Source organism: Heloderma suspectum, chromosome 9 (genome assembly GCF_057233095.1).
Source record: "Heloderma suspectum isolate Gila_16-S chromosome 9, 16-S_ref, whole genome shotgun sequence".
Taxonomy (NCBI): Eukaryota; Metazoa; Chordata; class Lepidosauria; order Squamata; family Helodermatidae; genus Heloderma; species Heloderma suspectum.
In genome coordinates, this window is record NC_139466.1 from 5,629,214 (window position 1) to 5,638,441 (window position 9,228).

Consider the following 9,228-nt stretch of genomic DNA (forward strand, 5'->3'; position numbering starts at 1 on the left):
TATATACTTCAAAAGAAACATGTGCCTGATGCTCGGGTGACTACTATCTTTGGCAAGAGGCTCTTTAGCTTTCTAAAGTACCTCCATGAGCATTGATTTATTTGTGGGGTGGAGGAAGGAGCCTCTTTTGTGAGGCATTCCTGTAACTGCCTCTGCATTGACAGATGGAAGCTAGCAGAAGCCCTGCCCCATCCTAGAATGTGGGCGACACAGGCCATTGCCTGGACAAAGTGACGTGGTGGCATCTTGCCTCGTCCTGACTTTGCAGTCATTAGCACCCTGGCAATTGTCTTCACTATAAAGCACAGTGTCATTAGCACAGCGTTCTGAAGGCCAGTCCAATTAAATATCAACCTATCCACTTTGTGAGTCATGTGTTGCTGAATCGCAGTGCTTTAATACATTAATTCTTAGATAAACATAGAATTGGAACTCTATGGAGAATCGGAGGTCAACACTTCATGCATCTGACAAAGCTGACTGTAGTCCACGAAAGCTTATGCCAGAATAAGTGTGTTATCTTTAAGGTGCCACAAGACTCTTTGTTGTTTTAGATAGAACGGGAGGGAACAGAGCCCTGTATTATATGTCTGATAAAGCAGGCCATGTTTCTGCAAAGCCAAATGATTCTACTTCTTTGCTCAAGATGGTGCAGCCAGGCTGTTTTCTTCTTACAGTAAAAACTAGGGGAGAGAGAAAAAGAAGAAGTTACGTAGCAAAACATGAAACTGAAGAGCGAGGCTGCTTCCTGTTAGTCACTCAGGCTATTATCTCTCTGTTTTGGAAGAACTCAAACCTTGTGGGGATTAACATGAAATAAGATAAAAGGAAGGTTCAGTGCAATTTCACCTGATTCCCCACCCCCACCCCTTTCAGCTAAACCGTGTTTTTTTCTTCTTTTCGAAACGGTATAATTATCTGCGTATGGTTTGGGGGGCGGGGGGAGGGGTTGTACACTATTAGACTGTTTCAGGAATGCTCCTCTACCTTTTGAGTATTTAAAAAGGATTTTCATTACCCTAAACCTCCAGCAACCAACCAAACCTAGCTTCTGCTTGTTTACAAAGGGGTTGGTGATGGTTATAAATGTCTGAGGGTGCAATCCTATGCATGTTTAGACAGAAAAGAATCCTATAATTCCCAGCATGCCCCAGCCACCTTAGCTGTCTGGAAGGATGCTGGGAGTTGCAGGACTCTTTTTTTCTAACTAAACATGCATAGGATTGCACCCTATACAAGTTTTAGATCTGCCCTGTTCTAACTGTAGGGACATGTCATTTGCAAAATCTACCTGAAAATGCTTCTCTCTCTTTCTTTGCTGTCTTTATTATTTTCCAATGGACTTTCCCCTGCAAAGTCTTTCTGGAGTATATTCTGACAATTCAGAGTTCATCAAACCAAAACCTGCTCAAAATAATACAATGATAAATGGATGCAAGAGGGTTGGACTTGTTTTATATATTAAAGCATGTATACCTTAAAATAAAAATCCAAGATGGCTAACAAATTAAATTAAAAACAAAATAAAAACAGAAGAAATTTAAAACAAAAACACACCAGCAGCATGTGTCAGCAGAAAAAAAGGCATTTTGTTGCTCCCTCCCCCAGTTTAGAGAGATCTTTTTGGAGCTCTTCATTGCCATGTTTTGGTTAACCACCTTAAATAATTTGGGGTTGTCAGCAAACCTGGCCACCTCACTGCTCACCCTGTAACTCCAGATCATTTATGAACAAGTTAAAAAGCACCAGTCCCCCGTACAGACCTTCGGAGGGACCCCACTGTTTACATCTCTGCACTGCAAGGACTGCCCGTTTATTCCTTCTCTTGCTTCCTGTTCTTTAAGCAGTTACCGATCCACCAGAAGACATGCTAGGAGTTGAATCACAAGGGCCATCTTTCTCCTCTGTGAACTGCCCAGAGCATCAGGCAGAACTACATTGGAGGGTAAATGTGTTGGACTAGTTGTATCTTTAGTCTGACTCAAATAGGCAGTTCTTAACAGGTCGTCGTCATCATCATCATGGCGATCACTCGTGACAGAGTAAGATTGTCTTCCAAAGATGGAGTCTATATAGATAACTCTAAAAGGATTAGACAGATTCATAGAAGATCGGTCAATCAACACATTAATCTCTAGCAGTGGGTCTGCAGATGGCTGTAAAGGCCAATTCTGGATCTACACAGCCTCCCACAGTGAGGACGTCTGTTTCCAGGTGGAAGGCGGTCACGGTGAGGGTTTGCTTGACATGCCTTCCGCTGAGCTCGTTTCTCCCTTTCACTCTGTTATTCTAGTTGGTTTCTGGTTGGTTAACGGGTACAAGTCAGGTGTAAGAACATATTCTGTCCTGTGTGTTTTTAAGTAAGCAGGTCTCACCTCAGTTTGATGCAACAACTGGATTCTTTGCAGGGTATTTAAAGGTTAATTGCAGGCCAGATGTGGCAACCACAGGGGCTGCATTTGGCCCACAAGCTGGAGGTTCCCCAACCCTGGTTAAAGGGGAATATGTTCTTCCTCCTCCACCACTTTTTTCCTTTCACAACCTTGATTGCAGCTTTATTTGTACAGGAAAACCATGGATCAGAAACCAATGTAGTCCTGTATGAACTCTGAGCTCTCAACGTGATAATTAGTTTATAAGTTCATTGTTGGATCTTACTTTCCTCCAGGAAGTTGGACATTCATTGTTGCTGTCCCCAGTGCCTCTGTATTACGGACCTGATCAAACCTGGCTGCTGCACCGGCAGCGAGCCCGTAGAAATCTATATTTACTATGAATGCAAACCTCTGGAGGCAGTGAATAATGCCATGAAACTAAAAATACTGTGTGTTTTGCGTGCACTTTTTCTAAAGTGGCTAAACTTTTGACCAGCACCCAAGGGGGGTGGAGAAAAAGCAACGGTAGCAGAAAATTTCAATATCCCTGTTAGTTCCCATCTAACAAAAAAAGTTCCTATTTTCCAAAGTAGCATCACATATAGTGCGATTACTGTGTGAAGCCACGTGTTCTTTAAGATCTGCACTAAAGCCTTTTTATTAGGCTGAGGTGGGTGACGATGGGGAAGAAGGCCTTTTCAGTGGTGGCACCCCACTGGTGGCATGCCCTCCTCAAACAAGAAGGGAGGTGTGTACACATCACACAAATGTGCATCCTACCAACTTGTTCAAAGCTGAGCCTGGAAACTGGGTAGGAATTAAAACTACAGAACTGTGAAATATTATTATTGGCTATACTCAACATCAGGCTAAAGCAACAGGTGAATTGGATGTTATTTTATGTAGCATCTTTTGGTGCAACCCCCTAGTTCAAATGCCCTACTGTAAGTGAGCCTGTAGCACATGCAAAGGAACAATGGCATGCGACTTCCCTGTTTAATGCCCCACCTCCACTTCCTGTACAGTGCAGAATTTTCAGTTGCCTAGTTGTAGGCACCTTGGGGCAGGGATTTGCCCTCTCATGCTCTGTAACATCTCATGCACACTGATGGCACCTTGAATAATTATCTTTTCAAGGCATTTTATGAGACTTAAGAACACAAGAACATCAGAAGAGCCCTGCTGGATCAGACCAAGGGTCCATCTAGTCCAGCCTTCTGTTCACGCAGTGGTCGACCAGGAATCCACAAGCAGGACATGAGTGCAACAGCACCCACCCGCCCATGCAACTGAAGTACATAGGCATACTATCCCTCATATTGGAAGTAGCATACAGCCATCAGGACTAGTTGCCATCAATAACCTTCTCCTCAATGAATTTGTCCAATCCCTTTTAAAGCTATCAAAATTGGTGGCCATCATTACATCTTCTGGAAGTGAATTCCACCGTTGAACTCTTCGCCATGTGAAGAAGTACTCCCTTTTATCTGTCCTGAATCTCGCTCCAATCAGCTTCATGGGATGACCCCTCTGGGTCCTAGTACTTTTACAAATTGTTTGCAACATTCCTGACTGAAGTGCTTCATTACAGATTCAGAGTTAATTTTGTCCCATTCAATATTGTTTGACCTAGCCTTCCCCAACCTGGTGCCCTGCAGGTGTTTTGGACTACAGCTTCTAGCATCTCCCCAGCCAGCCACGCAACACATCTGGAGGGCACCCATTTGGGGAAGGCTGAGTTAACCTTAAAAAAAAAACTATGAAAAACAGGCTAGGGCGAGACAAAATCAATCCACATGGATGTCTTGGCAATTTACAACATTTGATTTTCTACATGCTTACTTCTTGGTATATCCAGCGATTCTATACCTAAAGTATTCCTCCTGGTTACATGAGAGAGAGCGATTTTAGCTAGGTAACAGCATACCAGTTAATAGATTTCCTACAAATGCCTTTCCTAGGTTTGAGATACATGGTGCAGTGTAACTCTAAGGCTGCAATCCTACACACCCTTACTTGGGAGTAAGCCCCATTGAATACTATGTGACTTACTTAGGAGTATGCATAAACAGAATTTAATGGGTGCTGTAACCCATGGATTAGTTTGATATATTGAAAAGGATGGAGAGAATAATGAAGTCTGGATCAACTCTACACCAGCCTCCCGCAACGTGGTGCCCTCCAGATGCGCTGGACTGCAATGCCCATAATTCCCAGCCAGCATGCCATGCTGGCTGGGAATTATGGGCATTGTAGTCCAGCACATCTGGAGGGCACCATGTTGGGGGAGGCTGCTATCTCCTGTCAAGTATGTAACTCTTCTAGTTCATGTTTTGTGTGCCTTAGTACTCCAACACCTTAAGCTTTGAGGGCCTAAATCAAATGTCCATCTTTTGTTTTCACACTACAGCACCCAGCTCTAATTTATATTCTTAACCTGCTCCAGAGACCAATGGATTTTGTCAGGTTCTGGATCTTTATTGCTCTTTAGAGGGTGTTGCCCAAATTTCCCATCATTTTAACCTAGTTAACTGGCACTGTTTTTTTTTTTTTTTTAATAAGCGGGATTGAGGGAAGCCTCAAACCAGCGCTTGCATATATGACACTCAGTTCACTTCTGGCTATCTTTAGTTTGTGGTTAAGCTTCTTGCTGTTCAGCCCAGGGTTAGCAAAGAGTGAAAGAAACATGGAAGCCTGTCTTATTTGTTCATGCCTCTTTGCCATGCTTACGATTCAGCTCTCCCAGGAGAAAGAAAAATATTTAAAAATAGATGGAGAAGTAGATGGATCCAAAGAAGTGACAAAGCAGGTGTTAAACACTTACCTCCAGCCCAAACTGCTGTGGCTGCTAGATTTTTGCTTGCCATGCTGCAGCTGTTTCAATGCATACAAAACTGCCAGCGAAAAAGAAAAAAAGGAAAAGCAGTGGGGAGCAACACCAGTTTTCTTCTTTCATGCCTACTTGATCAAATGTTGATCAAGGCACTATTTGTTGAATGCTGTTTTGATCACACAGTTGTGCAGTGCTCACATTAGGCACAAGATACTCTAGCTAGGCAGCCTCCCCCCACCCCATGCTGGCTGGGGGATTCTGGGAGTTGTAGTCCAACACATCTGGAGGGCAGGTTGGGGAAGGTGGGCCTAGGCTCAAGGTGGCATCTCTTTCTCTCTCTCTCTCTCTCATTGGGCGTATTTGTTGACCTGTACTAACTTTTGGTCTTTTCCACTTATATTAGATTTTCCACCCTGATCAGTTTTGGAATCTTCTTGTCTGGATCCACTCTCCAAATGGAGGACATTAAGTTCTCGGCACACTAGAATGGATAAGGTTCCTCCCACAGTTACTGTGACATATACTGTCATGTCAATTACATTTTGATTGCTTTTCTCAGGCTAAACAGACTCTATGGGGAAATCCAGATTTTAAAATTGGTAAGAAAAAGTTCTTGTGGTGGACTTGGATGGCTAAGTTGATTTTTACCTTAGATCAATTAGTGGGTGTTGATGAGTTTTTGTCATTTTCAGCTTTGCATGCCAAATATGATTTGCCTGCCACAGCTGAATGGCAATACTTGCAACTGCAACATTTGTTAGAATCTAGGTTTGGTTCAGCCGCCTTTACAGCTTCCGAGTTTCCATTGGTTTTGGAAACACTTACTGAGGCTGATCAATTATATTGACCCACAATTAATGTTTATAAATACTTATTTTCGGTAAATAAATATGATACACAGGGCCTTAAGCAGGAATGAAATACGGAATTGGACTGTCCCATTTTGCCTACTCAATGGAGCCCCACTTTAATATCTGTATCTGAATAACATCTTATTCAGCAAAAACTCTTGTTTCATGTCTGTTGGACACTGCAATGTCTCTTTGTCTAAGTCAGCTAATTGCTGGAGGTGTAATACAGCTAATGCTTCTTTTAATCATATGTTTTGGCAATACTGAATAGTTGCCTCTTTTGGGGAGAGGTTATTGTACAGATAAACTTTGTATTAGAGCACTCTTTAATATTTACTGAATTACATGTTCTCCTAAATTATCTACCTGCTTCCTGGAAGTTAACACTCCGTCGGCATAAATGGATTCTCCACGCCCTTTTGACAGCCATAATACTGATACTATACCATTGGAAGGATAAATGCTCACCTTCTATAATGCAATGGATTGAGGACCTAACAACGCTTTCAGCATTTGAATGGGTGGTGTACAGATGCCATTTGCAAATGGACATATATATGGATATTTGGTCTGCCTTTGTTGAGGTTGATGCATAATTTTCTTTTTCTAGAAAGCTGTAGTTATATGTATATATATTTGTTGTTGTTCAGTTGTTCAGTCGTGTCTGACCCTTCGTGACCCCATGGACCATAGCACGCCAGGCCTTCCTGTCCTGCACTCTCTCCCGGAGCGTGCTCAAGTTCATATTCATTGCATCAGTGATGCTATCTAGCCATCTCATCCTCTGCCGTCCCCTTCTCCTTTTGCCTTCAGTCTTTCCCAGCATCACGGTCTTTTCCAGGGAGTTTTCTCTTCGCATTAGGTGGCCAAAATAGTTGAGCTTCAGCTTCAGTATCTGTCCTTCCAATGAGCACTCAGGGTTGATTTCCTTTAGGATGGACTGATTTGACCTCCTTGCAGTCCAGGGGACTCGTAAGAGTCTTCTCCAGCACCACAGTTCGAAAGCATCAATTCTTCGGCGCTCAGCCTTCCTTATAGTCCAGCTCTCACAGCCATACATTACTACTGGGAAAACCATAGCTTTGATTAGATGGACCTTTGTCGGCAAGGTAATGTCTCTGCTTCTTACTATGCTGTCTAGGTTTGCCATAGCTTTCCTCCCAAAGAGCAAGTGTCTTTTAATTTCATGGCTACAGTTACCATCTGCGGTGATCTTGGATCCCAAGAAAATAAAATCTGTCACTGCTTCCATTTCTTCTCCTTCTATATGCCAGGAAGTGATGGGGCCAGATGCCATGATCTTCATTTTTTTAATGTTGAGTTTCAAACCAGCTTTTGCACTCTCCTCTTTCACCCTCAACAAGAGGCTCTTGAGATCCTCTTCGCTTTCTTCCATTAGGGTGGTATCATCTGCATATCGGAGGTTGTTGATAATTCTCCCGGCAATCTTAATTCCAACCTGTGATTCATCCAACCCGGCGTTTCTCATGATATATTCTGCATATAAGTTAAATAAGCAGGGTGACAATATGCAGCCTTGTCGTACTCCTTTCCCAATTTTGAACCAATCGGTTGTTCCATGTCTGGTTCTTACTGTTGCTTCTTGACCCTTGTACAGGTTTCTCAGGAGACAGGTAAGGTGGTCTGGTACTCCCATCACTTTCAGAATTTGCCACAGTTTGTTGTGATCCACACAATCAAAGGCTTTAGCGTAGTCAATGAAGCAGAAATAGATGTTTTTCTGGAATTCTCTTGCTTTCTCCATGATGCAGCGAATGTTGGCGATTTGATCTCTAGTTCCTCTGCCTCTTCTAAACCCAGCTTGTACTTCCAGTAGTTCTTGGTTCACATACTGCTGAAGCCTAGCTTGTAGGATTTTGAGCATCACCTTGCTGGCATGTGAAATGAGCGCAATTGTGTGGTAGTTTGAACACTCTTTGGCGTTGCCCTTCTTTGGAATTGGAATGTAAACTGACCTTTTCCAGTCTTGCGGCCACTGTTGAGTGTTCCAAATTTGTTGGCATATTGAGTGCAGCACTTTAACAGCATCATCTTTTAGGATTTTAAATAGCTCAGCTGGAATACTGTCATCTCCGCTAGCTTTGTTGTTACTAATGCTTCCTAAGGCCCACTTGACTTCACTCTCTAGGATGTCCGGCTCCAGTTCAGTGACTGCACTATCATGGCTATCAGGGACATTCAGATCTTTCCTGTATAGTTCTGCTGTGTATTCTTGCCACCTCTTCTTAATCTCATCTGCTTCTGTTAGGTCCCTGCCTTCTTTGTCCTTTATCATGCCCGTCTTTGCACAAAACGTTCCCTTGAGATCTCCGATTTTCTTGAAGAGATCTCTAGTCTTTCCCATTCTGTTGTTTTCCTCGCTTTCTTTGCACTGTTCATTTAAGAAGGCCTTCTTGTCTCTCCTTGCTATTCTCTGGAACTTTGCATTCTGTTGGATATATCTTCCCCTTTCTCCCTTGCTTTTCGCTTCCCTTCTTTCCTCAGCTACTTGTAAAGCCTCCTCAGACAGCCACTTGGCTTTCTTGCATTTCTTTTGCTTTGGGATGGATTTCGTTGCTGCGTCCTGAACAATGTTACGGACCTCCGTCCATAGTTCCTCAGGCACTCTGTCTATCAGGTCTAATCCCTGAAATCTATTCCTCACCTCCACTGTATATTCATAAGGGATATGATTTAGGTCATACCTGAATGGTTTAGTGGTTTTCCCTACGTTCTTCAATTTAAGCCAAAATTTTGCAATAAGAAGCTCATGATCTGAGCCACAGTCAGCTCCAGGTCTTGTTTTTACTGACTGTATAGAGCTTCTCTATCTTTGGCTGCAAAGGACATAATCAATCTGATTTCGATATTGACCATCTGGTGATGTCCATGTGTAGAGTCGCCTCTTGTGCTGTTGGAAAAGAGTGTTTGCTATGATCAGTGTGTTCTCTTGGCTAAACTCTATTAGCTTTTGTCCTGCTTCATTTTGTACACCAAGGCCATGCCTGCCTGTTATCCCGGTGATTTCTTGACTTCCTACTTTAGCATTCCAATCCCCTATGATGAAGAGGACATCTTTTTTTGGTGTTAGTTCTAGAAGGTGTTGTAGGTCTTCATAGAACCAATCTACCTCAGCTTCTTCGGCATCAGTGGTTGGGGCATAGACTTG